We start from the raw sequence: 9026 nt of genomic DNA on the forward strand, positions 1-9026 counted from the left end.
ATATAATTTAAACAAGTGTATGGTGGCGCAATAGTTAGAGCTACTGCCTCTTGGCAGGTAGGTTGCAGGATCACCTCCTGGCTTGAAGCCGGTCTTTCAGTGTACTTCTGTGTTTTATCACAGGTAAACTGSTTTCCTTCTGCAAAATGTGCACGTTAGGTTAGTTGAACTAAAACTTGTTCCTATGTGTGAGTGACAATGATTGACTTGTTTGTCTCWRTGTGGCCCTGTGATGGACTTATGACCTTTTCAGGGTGTTCCCTGCCTCCCACACAGTGATTTCTGGACAAAGGCACCAGATCCCATGGGGGGAGCGAGTGAAAATGATGGATGTGTGGACAAATTAGTTTACAGTGAGAATCTTCTGTGAATACATTATGAACACTAAGTATCTCAATGTTTTGAACAACCCACATTTTAAAAAGAATATTTTATTTTGGTCCAGATTGATAAGCTAAAGACTAATTTTGCGGGGAATGGCTCTTCATGATTATTTGCAAGTGTAAATTGCAGAAGCAGCTAGTTGTAGCTCTTCTGATRCGGTCTGAGGCACTTCTTGAAATAAAATTGTAAAATTTACTATAAATAAYGTGCAAATTTTGTAAATGTTTAGAAAATAGTTTTTTAGACTGTAGTTTTCAGACTGTACTCCACTTTTTCTGTTTCTCTCAAACTAGCCTACCTCATCTGTTAAAAAAAGATAACGAAAAACATTTTTTCTGAACTGAGGTAAACGGGTGTCCATAGCAGTTTACAATTATTTGTCCACAGAGGCCCGCTCAAAAAAGAAAAAAAAGAAATTAAACTATCGCGTTAACATTTCTAAGTAAATTGATTTGAAACATCTGTTATTGGACTCTGAAAATAAAACATGAAAAACTTGGACGAGCCCACACAGAAACGTTCTGACCGGTCTATCTGAACCCAGGACGTCTTTCGCTGCAAGGCAGTGGTGGTTAGTGCTCAGCCACCATATCAACTTCAAAACACCAGAGTCAGAATGTAGCCAGAGGTGGGGATGTAGCTGAATGTTAAACAGAACACAGTCTTTGTAGTTTGCCGACCATGAGTGTAGTTGAACATAAAAAGGTTATTTTGTGTTTTATTGTGAGCACGATCTGATGCATCCCTATGTGGGCCAGCCAGTTTAGTGTGTGTCTGTGTGTGCGCGTATACAGATCTGTTTGGAGCAGCACTGTGTTAAGGCTAAACACACTTAAGGCTAAGCAATCAGTGAGTRAAGTTTCCCCATTGCTGTCATTAAAGCTCCACATAAAAGCTTAAGCTGCTTTTATCCTTTCAAGGAATAAAGGGAGAATGTCAGCACATAATTAAATTAGATGAAAGGAGGGGAATTAGAGGCTTCCTCCTCTTTAAACACAAATGACTTAATCAGAACCTTGGGCTAAATGAGAGACAGACGGCTACATGATGATGAGGAGGATAAACATCCTTATATATTTTTTGTTGTCTCACTCATGGACATCTTTTCCTTATCTTGTCTGCAGACATGGCAAACAAATAATGCCTTCTTTCCATCAATTGTATGTAATAATCCCCCCAAAAACAGTTTGGTCCTCGTTGAACACCCAATCTCTAAATTACAAATCCAAGATAAGGAAAAAGTAATGAAGCATTGAAAACTGTAATCTTTGGGGCTGAGCCTGAGTCTGACAGTAAAAACAACATATAGTATAATACAAAAGTAGATCAATTTATAAAATACTTTACATTTTTTTTAATATATTATTTATTACTGTTACAGAAGGTGTGCCATTGGGAGTTACCTAAGGTTTTCATACCCTTTTACACCTTTTAGAAATTAAAATTTCACATTTTTACAAAAGAATGAAACCATGTTTTTTCTTTATTTTTTCACTTTTAAATTTTTTGTACTTCAGATAAAAAAAAAACACTTACAACCTATATATATTCTAGTTTTCAACACTGTGTATGAACCCTAAACATTTGTATTGACTTGATCCTTACTTGGCAGACAATATGCAGTGTCTCAGTGTGGAGCTAGTGATCTGGGTTATTGCTACTTCTATCTATCTCACTAGCAATGCTGGAACTTTTAATTTTTTTTAATTTTTGTACAAAACAGATGCTTCATTATAGCTAAAAAGCACTGCAAACAAGGAGCTTGCTGCTTGTCCAAATGACCAAAGGTAATTTTATGTCATCTTGTAGTTTGGAAAACTTTACTCTGCAAGACTCTGCCGTAGAGCTAGAAATGATATGTTTGACTCCTTTTAAAGAGCCATTCAAAAGAGTCAATCTTTGAAACGGTCAGTTATGTGGTACGGCAAAAAAYGTTTGTATGTCACCCATGTAAGCGCATATTGATGTTTGGCCACACTGCTGCGGCCAGGCAAAGAGGGGCTGTGGCATCTAGCAAAGGAGGAGCATATTATGTGAAACATGAGGAAAAAAAAGACCAGCTCACAAGTGTTTGTGACCCAGTCCTCATTATTTATCATAAAGAGCCAATCAAATGGTTTTTATTGTTTGTGAATTTCACATCTCTGCATGGAACACAAGTCTCACACACTTGGCAGTGGTTTTTGTAAGCTGATTTCTATCTGAACGAGCAATTAGGCTGGTCAAAGTCAGATTTTTAAATTTTCATCACCCGTGTTCTGAAACATGAACTACAGGAATGGGGAGGATGAACTACAGGAATGGGGAGGAACCTTAAAATGTTCCTTCTTATCCATATGGCCACATTTTTTGTTGTTTATTCAAATATACACTGCATTATTTCACATTCACTTTTTTTCATATATCCCTAAAATATTATCCTATGTTTGTTTTATAAACTGCTTAATTTTTTTCTATCTCTCTCTCTCAGCAGATTATGTTCAGCAGATCTACTCCCATGGCTTTTTCTAGTAAAATAAACTATAATCCTGATTTCAGCATTTGCAACATGATGAATTTCAAAAGCTGGAAGCTGTTTGAACCTCGTGTATGAACTCTTATTGATTAGAATTAGGAATTCCATCACTCCAGATATTGATGTTTTGCATCATGCTCACACTTGGAGAATAACAGTTTATTTTTGTATTATTCATACAAACAAGGTTTTGAAGGCAGGTGTGATGCAAGAGTGTATCAGAAAAAAAAGCGAGAGGCTTTGTGTTCTCCTGTATTGTGAGGGAAAGATTTTATTCTGAAACTAAATTCACCAATGAATTGCAATACACTCTAAATACCAAATATTTTTATAGAACATTTTTGTTTTGTGAGTTAAAAAGTTTGTATTTGTCAAAAAAAAATGTTTCATGCAGTTAAACTTTTTAAATAACTGCAACCCATTATCAATGACACTTGTACAAATTTCACAAAGATAAACTTAAAATTTCTCACAACTTGTGTCTGAATAGAAAAAAAATGGGTTTTGAGGAACAGATCAATTTTAGGAGTTATTTTTTTTAACTGCTTACTCTTAGAAGTAGCTGCCACATTTTTCTGACTTGAACTTTGAGGGTGCATAAGTGTCAGACGACCTTCATGCTGGATGATGACCCATCTGTATGAACTATGTACTCTGCAACCTAACTATTTGAATCAAGCAGGATCACAGTAAAAATAGAAAACTATCAGTGTGAATGCAACCATGATGCTACTATTAGGGGTTGATTTATCAATGATTAGTACATATAAAACAACGGTCAAAGTTATTAGTGCATGCAAAGCTGATTTAGTAACGGTGCATAGCAATGATTGCATTTGTCAGATTAGAATAACTTTAACCTGTGGAAAGGTAGAGATAACAGGGAGGGAAGTAGTGGTGGGCACAGTTCCCCTAAAGCACTAAAGCACTACTAATAGGGGAACTAATTTCATAATTAGTGCTTTAGGGCTTTTGCAAATTTTACAATTTATTAGTGGATTAGCACTTGCTAAATTTATAGGCAAAATTTAGAAGCACTAACTGAGGTCTTTAAATGTTATTGATCAATGTTAAAGTTAACAGCTGAGGGTGAAATCTGTCACATTTTTTCATACATGTGTCACTTATCCACTTGACAATATATGAATTTATATAAGGCGGGGAATGTCAATGATAAGGCTTAAGAGAGCAACATGTGGCTCATGGTTGACTGGGTTATTTTAGTGCTTTAGAATTGGCTTTTGCTAAAATTTGCAGTGCATTAGTGCTTTAGAATTGTGGGACCTAAATATCTGAGTTAGTGTTTTAGGGCTAGTGGTACTATTTTTTTAGATTAGTGCTGCCCACCACTGGAGGGGAGGATGAGCAAGTTATGACCTTATCACAGCCTGCCGCTGTACTACTGTGTCAGTGCAAAATTAGAAAAAAATCTTTGTAAATTACGGACAATCTGTACAACTTGATGTGTATACTACCCATTACCTCCCTCTGTATGTGTGACAGTAATAAAAGAAAATTTAGCTCACTTTAATAGAAATAAAATACATCACTGCAGCTTTRAAAATGTAAATCTCAATTAGGCATGTATGTGAAATAATATTCAYACTTAATGWGATTGTGTTTTTCTTTGAATGATTTAAGACAGTGAAAATGAACAAGCATATCTCTCTGTCACCTCTGCTTACCTTCATGCTTGTTTACACACACCAAATCCTCATTTCAATAGGATGGTCCACACCATCCTTGCACCTGTTATTCTTGCTCAGGTATTGGGTGGCTGTGGTGTAGTGGTAGAGCAGCTGGCTTTGGGACTCGCAAGTCACAGGTTCGACTCCCCGCCATGCCCACATGCCGTGGTGTCCTTGAGCAAGACACCCAACCCCTAACTGCTCCCAGGGCACCTACATACATGGCTTTCCACTGCTCCACTTGGGAATTTCTCATGTGTGATGGATGGGTTAAATGCAGAGCACAGATTTCGTCATTGTATGGGAACATGCATTGATGACCAATATWAGCATCTTTATCATGGTTATCTGCTGTCTTGATAAATCAGTTCCTTAGTATTCACCAAATAGGATGTTTGCTATTTATTTATTTCCTTAGTCCTCACCATGCTCAGGATGCAGCATGTGGAGAATACGCCATGCTGCCACAATGCCAACACTATGGTATAATGTCTGCAATAGGTTGTTTCATGACAGGATAATGCTTGTGATCAAGGCCTGAGTCCAGCACAGCCAGTTTTAATAGCTAAGGTGGGATGTGTGGGTCCTACATATGAATACACACCTCTCCACCCGGGATCCTGATACACTGCCAACATGATAATAAACCACTTCAACCTCACTAATGGCCCTTTCACCCCACTTCATTGTAAAGCCACACCAGCAGACCTTACCAAAACCCTGAAAAGACTACCAACATGCTTGCTGACCTTTTTCATCACAGCAGGGCCATCAAGCAGCGTGAAGGGGCCCTTAATGTGCTTGAACACCAGCTATTATAATTACACAGCTTAAACAGGGTTTATTTTTGAAGCACAGTTTGTACATTTTCATTTTCCTCTCTTACTTATCTGCATCAAATTGTCCCTCATCRTAGTTAGATGAAACTGTCTTCGTGTGCTGCAATCATTTACACAGACAAAAAGTGGTAAGAGATGGCTTATTAATAAATATGCTGGAAATGACATGCTTTGTAGGCGTCAGAGTCACTTGACAAATTGGCAAAGAATAATTAACGGACACGCTAATAATAAGCAGATGGAACAAGAAATATTCGCAGGACTGTGAACTGAAAGTTAATGTCGATGTTCCACCCTTTGAGCACTTTGTCATTATCTCTGTGTCCTGGGAGATCACTGCACGCCATGTAACACTTTTTCTATTACACAGCTTTTAACATTTGACCTTACAGTTATTGACACCTTTTGATTGACACTAAATTATAACCTTGTGTAATTGGCTGGGCTCTTCACAGGTTGAAGTTCAATTAACGTGAAGAAAGGGCAACAAGGTAGAATGTGTTCCCTATTCAGGGGAGAATTTATAATTTTCAGAAGCTCTGCAGACCCATGCAGAGTGGGGCAGCATAGATAACTGTGTGTTGCTGGAAACTCAATTTAAGTCTCCTTGGGTCATCTGTGTTTTCAAAAAGAAAAAAAATCCACTCTCAGAAGTAACACAAATAAGGCTTATTTTCTAAAATTTCCCCTTATTTTAACAAGGTTAGCCATTTTTTCCGTCTCTTCTGGGTTAAGAATTATGGTGGGTGCTGTTAAAATAATTAAAGCTTTTGTAGCAAGAGCAGAATCACATTATCACAAGGCTCATTCACCTAATAAAAAGGATACCAATTTAGAAAAAGAGCAAACTCAACTCCACAGAAAATCCAAATGATAATGAGCCAGATGACATGCATGGCAGCRTGTCATAATGAGCATGTTCTTTGAACAAGCAAAACACCAATTTCTGAAGCATGCTGATATAATATGCCACATTTCAGTGATACATATTAAAACAAGAGTTTCTTTAGTTTTGTGTGATTGCATTATGTAAATGTAGAGGATTATTTACAAYATTTAGAAGCTGATTAGAGTATATTAACATGTGAATTTAAGTAACTTCTAAAACATCACAATTGTCATGGGCAAATTCACATTCAAAATAATATAAAAAAATGCTTTTGCAATGTCACAAAATTTTTTTTAGTTCTAAAACAGGAATCTTAAAACAGCAATACAAAAGTATGAGTGTAGAAAATAAGAATGCTGATTCACTAACTGTATAATAAATCAGCAGGGAAAGCAATGTTATTGTATAGGAATATTATTATTTTTTTTTGCTTTGGAAATGACAATGGGGATAGGAAAGATCTTCTGTAGCAGCCAATATTACAACAAAATTGAAGACGCCTCCGACTGAAAACACTGTTTTTCTATGACAGCCTCATGAAGAAGATATACGTATAACACCACATCATCTACATAAAGCATTAAGCATTTACGAGACCCTGTGGTTTCCAAACCAGACACCCTCCTCTCCACGATTGCATCTTGAGATCCTGTCCATAAACACTACAGTGCAGTGTTTATAGTTCYACTTATCATAAGGAATATATTGGTATTTTCTAGTGCTTGCATTGATATTCATCAAGCAATCAATAAAAACAAAGAAAAATGTGATATCTGTGCATTCGGCCCTAATCAAACTGAAGTGCATACAGTGAAAGGTACCTTCCAAAATAAGGCATAGAAAGGCTCGGTTGAGGTGGAGCATTTTGTTGGGTGAAAAAGCTCTTATTGTATCAACATGGTAAACTTTTTCAAGTAAATAGGTACTTTTTTATTTTATTAAGGTTTTAAGTAAATGTGTCAGAAAAAGTTGCAAATGTGACCAATTCTTCAACATTTATTGCTGAAATAAAAACCAATTGAGGAAATACAAATTTCACATTTTTTTCCCCTCTGGCTTAATTACTGATGTAGCTGCATGTTGGATAAACGTCCCAATGGGAGGATTATTCTTGATAAATCAAAATTTCAGAAACCTGTTTAATACTGATATGAGCACAGTGTTGACCTTTGTATTTTTAATCCTTATTTATTCTGTTTCTTCATCTTATTAATCCCTAGACATGATTTGCAATAAAAGCAAAAACATGGACACTAGAAAAAAAAATCTAAACCCTTCAGATGTGATGTTTCAGGGTCAACTGTGGCAAATTGGTTTGTTAAAAAGTGATCCAGTAAAGATGAGTTCTGATGAAATGCAAAAAGAGAAAATCTGCTTTTGTTTTCATAAAAATATGTTTTTTATGCTTTCAAGATCACGTTTAATACTCTTCTTCACTCCAGGTTGAGGAGTTCTTGTATCTGTGTGTCTTGTTTATGTGCTGGTAAGATAGAATGGGAAAAGGATGATTGGATTGGGGCCTCGTCCTCAGTATCACTTAGGTCACTCGTGGTGAATAAAAAGTCAAAAAGCAAAGATCTCAATCTACTGGTCCGTCTATGGCTACGTTCACACTGCAGGCAAATCCGACCCAAATCCGATTTTTTTGACCCATCTGACTCATATCCGATTTTTTTATGACAGTCTGAACGCGACAAATCCGATTTTTTCAAATCCGACCCAGGCCGTTTCAGTATGTGGTTTTAAATCGGATACATATCTGATGTTTTCAAAGTGACTGCAGTGTGAACGCTCATGTCACATTCATCTGACTTTTTCATCAGGGAGGAGGGGGTGAAGGATCGATAAGACACTAACCTGAAGTCACGCTGTTTAAATCTGTAGCTCCGTGTGTTTACAGCTCCAAAACACAAGTCCAGTTGCTTCATCTTTTTACTTTTCATTTTCCACGTAGATAGTTTGATAATAACATGTCCAGTTTGGGTCGCGGAGAGTATCGATCCTAAAGTTTGATACTTGGTCGATACTTTTTTCCAGCTCGTAGTTTCATTTAAAAAAAAAAAAAAGCTTCACTGGAGCATCCCGGTCAGAGGCAGCTTCAGATATAAACATTGACTAAAGAAGCAGGTCAGATAATTATTTAATCGGCTCTGATTAAACAACAACTTCTGATTCGATGCGCAAAATGTAGCATCCATGTAAGCAAAGCATCTCTGTAAATAAACAAGCCGGCTGATGAGAGGTCACGTCTTTTACTGCGCATGCGTGTCACATCAGGGCTGTGAAGCGTTCACACAGGGGTCTGATGCAGGTCACATTTAAAATGTAATGTGAACGTTCACACAAAAAGATCGGATTTTTTCAAAAAATCGGAACTGAGCATTAAGACCTGCAGTGTGAACGTAGCCTATGTTCCAACCCTCTCCTGTGGTCTTCAAGAATGGAATGTGACTGACAGAACAAGACCTCAGATACAAACAGCCACAATGAGCTTCCTTCAAAGGGGAGGTCGTGTTTGCTTCAAGAAAAGGTGAGGAGCTTTGTGAACCATTTGGAACTCAGTGTAGATTCTGCTCCTACGTATTGAAAGGAGTCAGTTGAGGTGGTTCAGGCAGCTGATTAGGATGCCTCTCGAACACCTCCCTTTGAAGGTTTTCATGTCACACTGAAAAGAGAGTTTGGGGCAAATCCAGAACTCACTAGAGGAATTA

The sequence above is a fragment of the Austrofundulus limnaeus genome, unplaced genomic scaffold (genome assembly GCF_001266775.1).
Source record: "Austrofundulus limnaeus strain Quisiro unplaced genomic scaffold, Austrofundulus_limnaeus-1.0 Scaffold95, whole genome shotgun sequence".
Lineage (NCBI taxonomy): Eukaryota > Metazoa > Chordata > Actinopteri > Cyprinodontiformes > Rivulidae > Austrofundulus > Austrofundulus limnaeus.